The sequence below is a fragment of the Mauremys mutica genome, chromosome 10 (assembly GCF_020497125.1).
Source record: "Mauremys mutica isolate MM-2020 ecotype Southern chromosome 10, ASM2049712v1, whole genome shotgun sequence".
Classification (NCBI taxonomy): Eukaryota; Metazoa; Chordata; order Testudines; family Geoemydidae; genus Mauremys; species Mauremys mutica.
Genome location: NC_059081.1, coordinates 70,959,457 through 70,971,532, shown reverse-complemented (window position 1 = coordinate 70,971,532; position 12,076 = coordinate 70,959,457). Strand labels below are relative to the sequence as shown.

At 47.4% G+C, this 12,076-nt stretch overlaps 1 protein-coding gene across 1 annotated transcript in view; it reads right to left on the bottom strand.

Moving 5' to 3' along the window:
* HDAC4 (histone deacetylase 4) overlaps positions 1 to 5,795 on the bottom strand; it is a 449,638-nt gene extending 443,843 nt beyond the window's left edge. Inside the window, exon 1 of the mRNA XM_045032382.1 lies at positions 5,696 to 5,795. The gene's annotated coding sequence lies outside the window, so the exon portion shown is untranslated. The remainder of the gene's footprint in view (positions 1 to 5,695) is intronic.
* Positions 5,796 to 12,076: the final 6,281 nt, after the last annotated feature.

The following is a 12,076-nucleotide window of genomic DNA, read 5'->3' as shown; positions in this document are numbered from 1 at the left end:
CCACAGAGGTAAGTGAAAAGCTGTCTCTAGCTGTCTGGCCGGGGGGTAGTGAGCTTAAAATCATCAATTTCTATAAAAACGTTTTGTTTAATAAGTTCTTATTTCTCACTCTTATGATTGCAAAGATAGCCCAGATGCTAAAAGAATGAGAAATGATTCCATGTTTTCATGAGCCTGCAGACAGGCAACTCCTGTACCTCTGCTGATGTCCACAGTAGCATCAGAGTATGTAAAGAAGAAACTGGAAGTTTCACTGTGTACCATGTGAGCAGAAAATGAAACTCAAATCAGGCCAATTCAAGCTGCTGCTGCATCAGAAAACTACCAGCAGTGGCAATTGCAGACATAAAAGAGTAATTCATGGTAGTGAAGAATTTTGCAGATTGCATGGAGAACTTGCTCCCGACCCAAATCCCCACAGTAGAAAAAAGGGTTCCAGGGGATGGGTAAAGTAGTAGAAACCCTCACGCAGCTCTAAGGAAAAGTGGAAAGAAGAAACAGTCTCTCGAGAGGGGAGCTGAGTAGGGTGACTAGACAGCAAATGTGAAAAATCGGGACTGGGTGGTGGTGGGGAGGGTAACAGGCACCTATATAAGAAAAACACACCAAAATCGGGACTGTCCCTATAAAATCGGGACATCTGGTCGCCCTAGAGCTGAGCAGTAAATTTCAGCCACCTTTTATCAGAAGCTGCTGTGATAGCGAGCCTCAGGGATAGCAACCAGACTCAAGTTTCAAAAGCTGTGTGACAATTCATTGCTCCTGGACATCACTTGTAAAGTCCCCACCCTCATCTTTCATATCTATCTCTGGCTCGCAGTCCCCTGGTTTTTCAAGTGTGTCTATTAATTTTGGGATACCAACAGTAATTTCTGAACCATCCTCTATCAAAGGATTTAATCTGAAGCTGTTACTGAAACTTCAGCTTGATTGTGAAACTTTAAAATTTGCATGTTGACTGTATAATTTTGTATTTTGTTCTTATAAATTTAAACATAAGCCATAATCTATACAAGTAATTAGATTACTGAAAATCTGTAATATCCATCACCACCTTGTTTAAAAGCTTTTTTTAAATTGCTGATTAACTTCAATAGACAAGAGATCTAATTTATGCTGTCAATTCCATATCAGGAACTTTATGCACAGATCCTGCTGTTTCCTAATTTTTGGTTCCTGGCTACTACTTATAACAAGGCATCCTGGGATTTTACTTTCACTGCTTTCTTAACTTTATAGAGTCAGTGGTATCTCCTGTTCAGACTTGTCTGATTACATCTGTTGTACATTAACTTACCAGTATGTTGAAAATCTTGGCCCATGAACACTAAATTCTCCAAGTGTGTTCCGCCAGATGAGACAACGGCTTTTACTCAAATTTGTTTTTACGTTACCTCTATTAAATAATTGACAAAACTTCCCTTCTATTCTCATTTTATTTCCAGAATATGTTTGTGTTGGTTTAATCCACTTTACCTTTCTAAATCAAAACCCTGAAGCAAAATTAAATACTGAAGTTCAAAGATGGCATTCTAAAGGTCCAAAAATAAGTGAACACAATTGATAATAATAATGAACGATATCTGATAAGATGCACATGCCTAAGACATGCAAATATAAAAACAGCACAACGTTCATGAAGTTTCTCTCTTACATATTTTGGTTTATAAAAAATATGTGGTCTCTTCTAACTGGGTGGCATTTTGCATTTCAAACTGTAATTGAGTGAACATGTTGCCATGGTAACAATGGAATTGTGCAATAATTTTGTTGCCTTGTAATTGCTGGATATTTGTATACAAGCAGCTGAGCTTTCTTAATTCAATGCCCCCTCAAATCTTTCAGGCAGACTCTGGAGCTACAACAGCATCTTTTAATGTGAAAACTCTAAAACAATTTCTGATTTTTCAACCACTATTAGAATTCAAAGCAATGACAGGCCATATTACAAAAAAGAAATCCTGTCAAGAATCAGGCTACATAAACTTTTGTGTTCCTTAGCTCTTTTAAAATATTGCCGTTTTTAAGAGATCTCATTTAGATAGATAACTTGCAGTAACTTTTGGCCACAACTGAAGGCACTGACAGCAGTGAACACCGCACAAGTCACTTTTATTGATGCTACGTAACAGCAGTAAATCCAGATGTACTCTGACGCCTTTCTTCAATAAGAGTGAAACTCACCTTAGGTACAGAGTGCAAATACAAGGCTGTCTACATGACTTAAATCTCACACTGAGGCTATGCAGAAAGTAAAATACAGGCATCTCTAAACTAGCCCATACAGACAGATGTGGATGAGGTGAGACCAGAGGATCCATACTGTGACTGAGTGACCCCAACACACAACTACTACATTCTCAGTGTCCTGATTCCAGGTTGGTGGGTGACTTTCGCCTGCCCAATCCACCCACACTTCTCTCACAAACAGCTCAGTTACTTGTGAAATCAACTTCCATAAACTCCCCCCTAAAATATTTGTCCATTAATATAGATTTGCCTTTCTGTTAAATCCAGAACGTCAATATTTTAAAAGTGACAAGTCTAATTTATGCAAAGCTTTATACGAAAGCTGTCACAGCAAATCTAATGACAAACTGAAAAAACCTTCAGTGTCATGCAAATACGTACATAACCACTTAATATCATTACATGTATTTTGAAGAAACAGAATGGATCAGTTTTACCTCCCTCCAAATGGTAGGAGGTGTTTTGGTATAATGTCAAATAATCATCATGTAATAAAAGTGAGTTTGCTTACGAAGTCATGCTGCACTTACAATGCCACACACACACAAAAAAAATCAAAAGATTAAAGAAACAAGTATTGCACACGGCATCTTTCCTGATAAATTCCTGCAGCATAAATCCAAACAGTTCAGTAACACCTACCTTCCACTGCTCCAAATACATTATAATTAATTTTTTAAAACTGACATGAAAATTGTTGCACAAACCAAAATTTCATACAGTAAAACTCCCTTTTAAACACACAGCAATTCAGGGGGGGAAGGGAACAAGGCACAGTGCAGGGGTAGGCCAGAATGCTACCCATAAGTTTGATTTTATACTGTCATTTTGTGTTGTATATTAACAGTATAACAGCCTAAAAGTAATCATGAACATTTGTTATACAAAACAATCTACTGCCCACTCTTACCATAAGACAGAATTTTTTTTTTTTTTGCCAATCAATAAGTATCTATTTGGTTCACATAAGTGGACAAGCAGAATTCTGTAATGCTGATTTACTAGCATCTCAAACAAGGTAATGAAATACAAGTTATAAAAACCATCATAAGCATGAAATGCAGAAGACTCCCACATAAGTCCAAAGATACTTTACATAAGACAATTTTATTTACTATAAAGATCAAAACAGCTACTCTGAATGGGTATCAGCATCAGATAAAGTCACTTTTGAATAATACATACATGTATGTATAGCCTGGACTATCATCATATTAACACAGGCACATGTGCAGAAGGTGCAACAGGGGACAAACATATTTTAAAAAACTTTTACAAGAACAAAGGCCACTGCATAGCTTTGTTTTGTGCCATCTCCCAAATACTGGAATTACAACTAAGCATTCAAAGCAGTAATTGATTATGGTTTAAAGAGACATCTGCACCTCTTTATCCCAGCAGTCTCCTTTATGTTTTATTTCTTGGATATGACTAATTCAGCTACCAAAATTCCCATTTTATCTAAGGGTTCATTTCCTAAATTTAATACATACATAGTACTATCCTAGCTATCAGGATTTTTTTTTAAATTAATTGTCACTCAATTTAAAGGGAAAAATTGATTTTTGTTTTAATTGGTTTAAAAAGCAGAATTGTAAACAGCTTAATCAATTTGTAAGTGAGCTCAACCCTTCTAACGCCAGAACCCTCCACCCATTCCCCTGCCCCTTCACAGAACATGTCTTCACTATTAACTGGGTGAGATAGAAACACAGCTCTGCACAGGGACGGGAGAGATTTTTGAGCAGTAGGAGGGAAGGGGGATGTGAGTACACCCAAATCCTCACTACCTCCACCTGCAAGGGTCACCCTGCTGCAGGGACAGATTCTCTCTCACACACACACACACACACCAGTGCCTGTGACAGCCTGACAGCCCCCCCAACACATACAGCGCTGGATGGACAGCCAGACACACAGCGACCCGACACACAGACATGCTGACTGCTGGACAGAGACAGCCAGACACTCAGCCCCCTCCCCACCAACCTTCCCCCACACACAGCACAGTTGTTGGGCAACACACACAGTGACTGCCAGACAGACACACACAGCCCCCCTGCCCCATACACAACAGAGTCACTGCCAGACAGACACACGCTAGCCCCCACACACACTGGGGCTGCTGGACACACAGACAGACAACTCCCCACTTACACACACGCGCACACAGTGACTGCCGGACACCCACCCATCCACACAAGTGACTGCCAGCCAGTCACACACACACACACAGTGACTGCCGGAAAGACAGACAGACACCCACCTACACAGAGTGACTATCGGACAGACACAACCCCCCCCCACACACACACACACAGTGACTGCCGGAAAGACAGACAGACACCCACCTACACAGAGTGACTATCGGACAGACACAACCCCCCCCCCCCCCACACACACACAGTGACTGCTGGACACAACCTCCCCACAGACACACACACTGACTGCCAGACAGACAGACATGTACATATACACACCCCGAGTTACTGTCAGACATAGTCCACACACATAGCGACTGCCGGACAGACCCCCCACACACACACACACACACGTGACTGCCGGACAGACAGACACAACCCCCCCATCCACACCCACAAGTGACTGCCGGATAGACACAACCCCCCCACACACACACACATACATAAGTGACTGTCAGACAGACACAACCGCCCCCCCCACACACACACACACGTGACGGCCGGACACGGACACACACGGGAGGAGGCTGCCGGCCAGAGATACCCAGCCCCGCCCCCTGCCCTGCGGGCGGCTCTCGGGCCGCGGCCCCCAACCCTTGGCGGCAGGAGGCGGCGGCGCCGCAGCCGCTCCCCGCTCCACTCACCCCAGCTGCATCGCTCCCCGCCGAGCCCCGCTCAGCAGCGAGGCGGCGGCAGCGCTGCTCGCTGGGGGGGGGGGGGCGCAGAGACCCGGAGGGGGCGGGACGTACCACAGCCCCGGCCCCACCCGGCTCATTCACAAAAACCCAAGCCACGCCGAACCGCCGGAGAGCGGAGCCCGCATGCCCCGCGCTGAATGGCCCCACCAGGGGTCAGTCACCTCACGACCCGCCCCCGACTCCACTTCATCCTCCCCTATTGGTCCTCCCCTCCCCTCTCATCGCTGCTACCTAATCACAGTGCAGCGTGAGCCTTCAAGGGGCTCAAAAGCACCCGCCACTGCAGCGGAGACGCCCCCCATTGGAGCTCCGAACTGCCCATCAACCTCCTGCCCGGAACCCTCCGCGTTCTCCGCTCAGGCCAGAAAAATAGCCGTGCGCGACCCATCCCTTTAAGGACCCACCGGTCGGGAGCAGCCTCAGCAGAATTAAAAGCCGGCGGACAAAAATAACCGCAGCCTTAAAGGGGCCGCGCAGCGGCTGCCTCCGTATAGATGCGGGCACACGTTGCACGGCCCGCGCGGGCCGCGGGAGCTGGGTACTGACCTGTGCGGCGGGAGCCGGCGCTCGGGGCTGCGGCAAGCCACGGGGAGGGCCCGGCGCTGGGCGGACACAGCGGCGCGCGCGCCACCAACGGAATCAGCCCGTGATGGGATCCGCCATTTTGGAATTTTTAGATGGAAAGTCACGTGGTGCGACCATTTTTTCCCTCCGCCAATCAGGAAGCGGCAGCTATTTTTAGCACAATTCCCCCCCCCATGGACGAGGCGAGATGGGGGGGGAAGCGTGGGCGGGGGTAGGGAGCTGGTTGGGTGTGGGGGGAGTGATGCGGCGGGTGGGCCTGCGAGCCGCGCTGGAGAGGCGGGATGGGGCGGCGGGAGCAGAGGGCAGGGAGCCGCGGGGAAGGGGGTGCAGGAGGGAGGAGGTGCAGTGTGGGGCAGGGAGCCGTGGGGAGGGATGGGGCGCAGTGTGGGGCAGGGAGCCGCGGGGAACGGGGTGCAGGAGGGAGGAGGTGCAATGTGGGGCAGGGAGCCGTGGGGAGGGAGGGGGAGCAATGTGGGGCAGGGAGCCGCGGGGAAGGGGGTGCAGGAGGGAGGGGTGCAATGTGGGGCAGGGAGCCGTGGGGAGGGAGGTGCAATGTGGGGCAGGGAGCCGTGGGGAGGGAGGGGGTGCAATGTGGGGCAGGGAGCCGCGGGGAAGGGGGTGCAGGAGGGAGGGGGTGCAATGTGGGGCAGGGAGCCGTGGGGAGGGAGGAGGTGCAATGTGGGGCAGGGAGCCGTGGGGAGGGAGGGGGTGCAATGTGGGGCAGGGAGCCGCGGGGAAGGGGGTGCAGGAGGGAGGGGGTGCAATGTGGGGCAGGAAGCCGTGGGGAGGGATGGGGCGCAATGTGGGGCAGGGAGCCGTGGGGAGGGAGGAGGTGCAATGTGGGGCAGGGAGCCATGGGGAGGGATGGGGCACAATGTGGGGCAGGGAGCCGCGGGGAAGGGGGTGCAGGAGGGAGGGGGAGCAATGTGGGGCAGGGAGCCGTGGGGAGGGATGGGGCGCAATGTGGGGCAGGGAGCCGTGGGGAGGGATGGGGCGCAATGTGGGGCAGGGAGCCGCGGGGAAGGGGGTGCAGGAGGGAGGGGGTGCAATGTGGGGCAGGGAGACGCGGGGAAGGGGGTGCAGGAGGGAGGAGGTGCAATGTGGGGCAGGGAGCCGTGGAGAAGGGGGTGTGGGAGGGACGGAGGGGGCGGCGGAAGCAGGGAGCCATGGGGGGTCAATGTGGAGGGCGGGGGTGAGGAGAAGCAGGGAGCTGTGGAGGGTGCTGTAAAGGGGAAAGTGCAAGCAGGGTCAGGGCACTGTGAAGGGAATGGGGGGGGGTAAGGGGAAGCACGGGGCTGGAGGGGTGATGCAGTTATGTGGGTGGCAATGTGCGGGGGCTAAACTGAGTAAACCCAATGATCTGAACTACACCCCTGACCCCAAACACAAGGGCCCCAGCTGAAGTACTGTTTGCCATGCCCCCCCCCTCCTTTCTCAAACCCATGGCCCCTTTAACTAGTTGCTGACCCAAACCCTACACAGGGTGTTCCAGACCATCAGGACCCAAATTATCTTAGGAGTCAGGGAGAGTGGCCCTTTCCCTTACATGTCTCCTGGATGTGACTAGCTGAACAAGCTCTCCCATCTGCAGGAAGCTTTCAAAGGTGGATATGTCTCCTCCTCCGTCCTCCAAGGAATGTGTACCAATATTGCTGACTCTAAGAGTTCACAGATCATGAGCCAAGCCCCCCAAAATCAACATTTTCTTTTTAAATGTTTGGTCATTGTATGTACCTTCTGATTTCATGTCTTCAGAGTTTACACTTTCAAGCTTGTCTCTACAATCACAAGGGCATGAAACATACTCTTTCTTTAAATGAAAGCTGAGACTATCACATACATCATATGACTCCAGGAGCTGAGGCTGTAAGAAAAACACCAAATATCATGACTCTTGATAATGTAAGAATCGGCAATGCTGTGGAAAAGTCATTGCTTTTGTCCCACCCTGCTGGAGCTCAGGCAGAGCTTTGAAGGCTTTTTTGGCAAGATTCTCATAAAAGCAGAGAATCCCAAAAAACAAACTCCACCCGCTTGGGTGGGATTTCCCCTGTGCAAAGGAAGACCTGCCTAATTTGGTTTGACTTCCACTAAGCACAAAGAGCCAGATCCACAAATGTATTTAGGTGGAAATCAATGAAAGTTAGGAACCTAAATACCATTATGGATCTGGGCCAAAGAAACTTTGCCCACTAGGAGTGGGGTTTTCTCTAGGCAAGGAAAACACCACCTAATGGTATGAGGGCTTCCCCCAGAAGCACAGGGAAATCCTGTCCACTAAGGATTGTGTGTCCCCATAGGAATGAAAAGACGTCTATCTGGAATAGAACTGCCCCATGTTCAATCTCAGGAGTGGCCAAACTGGCTTCTGAGCTGCTTGCAGCTCTTTTACAGTTAAAGTGCAGCTCACAGAGCTCCCCCCACCCCCCATTCTCCACCTACCAGACTGGGTGGGGTGGGGGAGCTCGGGGCTTCTGCCCTACAGTGGGGTGGTGGGACTAGGGGCTTCTGCCCTGCAGTGGGGTGGTGGGGTATCTAAGGGCTTTAACCCCTTGGTCCAGCAGGTACCACCTAGTGGGGCAGGTTATGCATGTCTTGTGACTCTTGAACTTCTGAAAATTATTGTATGAAGCTCAGAGGTCAGTAAGTTTGGCCACACTTGTTCTATCTCTTCAAAACGGGCTGAGATCCGTTTCCCCTAAGCTTACCCAGGAGGTCTTCTGGCAGACTTTCCTTCTTCCACCTCCCAATGCACCTCCATTCACTGGTGGATGGGAGGAAATGCATGTGTGTGGAATAAACGTAGCAAGGGCTTTGGATGACTTCACATAGGCTGCAGAGGGGGCAGGGATGAGGGAAGACTGGGGCATGATGGAACATGAAGGAGTGCAGAGTAGGCACATGTGGAATGTGAGTGGGTGTGGAGTGGGGTGTAAATGACAGTAAAGGGGGTTGAAGTTGGTGCACTGGAGTCAGAAGACCCTTTGGGCTTTTCTACACTGGCACTTTACAGCGCTGCAACTTTCTCGCTCAGAGGTATGAAAAGACACCCCCCTGAGCGCAGCAAGTTTCAGTGCTGGAAAGCGCCAGTGTAAACAGTGCCCCAGCTCTGGGAGCCGTGCTCCCAGCACTGGTAGCTATTCCTCTCATGGAGGTGGTTTTTTTAGAGCACTCTCTACCAGCGCTCTGCCATGACTACACAAGCCACGTTAAAAGCGCTGTTGCCAGTGTAGACTAGCCCTTAGCCTGGAAAGCACAGGGAGCAGTCTCTCCTCCTCTCCACACAGTCACATGCTGATTCTGACTGAGTGTGAGAGTGGTGATTGTGCTTTCCCTTTGAATGTCTTCTGATCTATTGCCACATGTTGCATCCTTCCTCAGCACCAGGAGCTCATGTCTGTTCACTTCCCCTTTTCCCCACCCGTTGAAACTGCTCTCACTAGATGACAATAAGAGCGAGAAGCCAAGGAGAGATGCTGCAGCAGCCAGGAGAAGAGAAGACTCCAGGACAAAGCATTTTCCATGTTCTATAGTAGTCCTTTTAGTAGAAGCTGCCTGGTACCCTGCAGCTCTCATCAGGGCTTCCTCACAGCATGCACCACACCCTCTACTACCTGCACTTTCTCCCAGTGTTTCCACCTGCTTCAAACTCCTGAGTTTTTATGGGAAAGTTTCTTTCATACCCTCCCAGGCAAGCCTACCTTTGGGGAAATGACATGGAACATTGCAGGTTCTGTTCTGATACAAACATCAAAGTACCACCTCCAGCCCATTTCCTACAAGGAAGTAGAAATAAGGTGTGGAAAAGTTTAAATTCGGATCAGATTTGGATATTAAAATACAAGCCCCAAAAAAGAACCAAGCATCAATGGAGAGATTACTATAGCTAATTTTTACAGTGTTTTGCACACTGAATTTCTTTTAAAAAAATAGAATTGGTTTCTGTTCCAATTTTAACAAGAATTAGGAATAAGATAAGATATAGAAGATTGTCATAGTATATATGATATATATATTTAGCCAGTGCAAGTAATGTAAATTTCAGCAAATCTGAAGTTACTGATTTGGTTGTTGGAATAATGGGGGGAAATGCAAAATATATTGGACATATACTATCTGTTCAATTATTAGCAGACAATCAGACTTAATTCTTTCTGAGGAATTGTCTATATAGGATCCTGCTCTTGTGATGCTCTCACCCTTCTGTTTTGCAGCTAGTATTGTCTGTAAAAGGGCTGTCATGCACACCTCCTCGTGGTATCAAACATCCACTAGAGGGTATAAAAGAAACCCTTATGTGAATTGCCATAAGTAGCAATCAGGAGTCCTCTGTGCCCCTTTTGTTTACCTCCATACTTTCTTGGCAATCATTTAGTGTTTAATTGGATTTTGTACTTTAAACAGTTATTCTAATATATTGTAGGATCTTCACCATCTGTAGTTTTTTGCTTGGCCTGAGGATTTGGTTGACAGCACTCTCATTTTGCTTAGAGTCATTCAGCACCATATCTGAAACTAATAAAACATGCTTCAAACATTTTATCCTGCAGTGTTCATAAGAACATCCATACTGGGTCAGACCAGTGGTCCATGTAGACCAATATCCCATCTTCCTACAGCAGCCGTGCCATGTGCTTCAGAGGGAATAAACAACAGGGCAATTTATCAAGTGATCCATCCCCTGTCATCCAGGCCTAACTTCTAGCAGTCAGAGGTTTAGGGACAATCAGGACTTTGGTTGCATCACTGACCATCTTGGCTATGGCCATTGATGGACCTATGCTCCATGAATTCATCCAATTCTTTTTTGAAGCCAGTTATACTTTTGGCTTTCATGACATCCCCAGGCAACAAGTTCCATAGGTCGACTGTGTCTTGTATGAAGACGTACCTCCTTCATTGCCCATAGAATACGTTTGTACTGTTCACTTAGCCTTCCCAAGCATGACCTCCTGCCATTCTCATCTACAAGATATAAAATAGATACACAATTTCCTATTTATGTGTGATCATCCTGGCATAGTGCTTGTGATAGTTGTTTGGACTGATCGATTGACTTTTGCTAAATCTTTTTTAAGCTTCCAGATCTTCCACAAAGAAAAATAATTCTGTTGCCTTATAGTTCCCACAATTCACTTGTCTGGGGTTAAGTAAAAACTAGGAACTGAAGGAAACTAATAGCAAATGTATTTTTATTTTTTAAAAAAATCACAATATGTATGTATAGCTCATTGTAGGATATGAGACAGAGTTCCATACTGGTAATGTTAAATCTCTCTCTTTGTGGTGGTGGGTAGCTCCTTATCTGCCAGGAAGAGCTTCCGGTATAAAATACTTGCAGGATTGGCTTGTCACCCTTGTTGTTGTTGTTGTTTTTCTACCAAGCTCCAAACAATGTAATCTCACATTTTGGCAATCGTAAGAATTGGGGTTTTCTTCATCTCCAAAGCATCCAGATGTAACATTTTTCCCTGAGGCTCAGGCTTCTCCCTAGCACTCCACTTTTTTAGGATAGATCCCTAGAATTTTACTTGGGGCTACTTGTGGACACCACTTGCAGATTGGAACTATTGCAGAATGCGGCAATTCAACTACTCAAGAGCCTTCATCTGAAAGCTTCAGTGATGCCTGTGCTCTGGGGGGCCACTTAGGGATCTGGGGCAAAAATTGATCCTGCTAGTGAAGGCAGGGGGTTGGACTCAATGACCTTTCAAGGTCCCTTCCAGTTCTAGGAGATTGGTAAAAATAAATAAATAAATAATTGGAGATATACCATAGTTCAGCGAGGGCTTAATACTGCTCCCTTTGAAGTCAATGGAAAGACTCCCATTGACTTCAAAGGCTTCTGGATCAGGTTTCTAGTCTTTTATTATTCAAGTATTTCTACAGTAGGGTCAGTTTATCCAAAGCATGGTCTGTAACCTTACACCCTCCACAAACGCACCCTTAAGGTCACCAAACATGGAACTTCTGGTCATCTGAAGCATGAGAAAATAGGAAACAGACCCTTCTTTGTAGAAGACAACTTGAAACTTTGGAATGCTCTCCCCTTTAATATATGCCTAAGTACATCATTGGCATCCTTCTGCATAAGGCTGAAGCCCCTTTTTGTTTCCTTTTTAGTTTATATTGGTTTGGGGGCTTGTTTGCCTATTATTCTTTAGTTGGTGAAGTTTTGGGTTTGCTTCTGAGGTGGTTCTGCAATCTACTTTTTGGGCCAAATTGTGTGTGTGTGTGTGTGTGTGTGTGTGTGTGTGTAAAGGAGCAGACTCACCCCTGAAGCGCCTCCTGCTGGTGACTCCTGGGAATTAGCTCATTCTAGCTCTGGAGCGCCCTCTGCAG